Here is a 1,223-nt window from a genome sequence, read left to right as displayed (position 1 = left end):
TGATAACTTTGCAGGATTTCAACTGAAGCTGATATCGAAAAAAAATGTGAACTGAAGAGTTAAACATATTTCACTAATTATAATTAAGTAACTAATTATAATTAAGTAACTGTAATTTTACATACTATATTGAACACAAAAATAGATTATTAACAAACGGCTACCAGAGAAAAATTGCTACATAAGTTAGTATTACAAATCTATATTTATATACTTCTCTCTTTGTATTTTTTCTTCGATGTCAGCTTCAATTGGAATCCTGCAAAGTTATTAGATCTGTTAAGTTAATCAGAGCTTGGTGAAAGTGGCCCTAAGGGTTTGCGCCCTCGTCATTAATAATTAAGTTTTTACCGAGGGTTAGAATTGGGTCAGAGTGCAAGAACTGACCAATCACAATTGAGCATTCCCCTCTCATTCGATTGTAAGAGGGGAATACTCGACTAGTCAATTCCCACACTTTGACTCAACTCTAACTCTCGATGGAAACTTAAAAGATTTGTTCGCAATACGTTCCAATACGTTCGCGTCACCGGAATCAATATAAAGTCTGTTTTTTATTGCTTATTGCACTCTGGATCGGAGCAATAAGATATAATAATGTATATTTGTTTCACTTTAACTTATTGTACTGTGTGCACTAGTTCAGAAAGTGCAACAATAAAAAATGACGACTATGTTCATGTCGCGTTAAAGCATACTCCATGGATCAATTAAGAGCACACTCCATTTGCCTCACCTTAGAAGGTGATACGATTGAAGCATGTTATGCGTTTATACTATAATAATTATTATGTTATAATAATTAACATTAATAATTAACATTAATAAATTAAAAAATTATATAATGTAATAAATAGTTTCTTACCAATCTATTTATCTATTTGTACTTTTTATTATTAAACATAAATTTGTATTTACGCAATGAATAATCTCATAAGTTTTTCATTTTTGCTTTTGTATTCGACTGATTAGTACACACCTGATTTCAATATGGAAACTCACTGAAAGAGAAAGTATGTAGTGTCGTAAACCGCTAGGTAAGTCACTGTTGAGAGCGAAATCTGTTAGTCAACGACGTGGATCGCTTGTGAATATAGTGGCAAGTTTCTACAGATATTTATCGTATTCTTTAAACTAAATTAATTTACGGAAGTTAAATTTATACGATATAACATCCTTTAGTTTTGTTTGTTTTCATCCTTCCTAATATATACATATATATA

This window comes from Atta cephalotes, assembly GCF_000143395.1.
Source record: "Atta cephalotes unplaced genomic scaffold scaffold00011, whole genome shotgun sequence".
In the NCBI taxonomy this organism is placed as follows: Eukaryota; Metazoa; Arthropoda; class Insecta; order Hymenoptera; family Formicidae; genus Atta; species Atta cephalotes.
Note: the sequence above shows the minus strand (reverse complement) of the source record.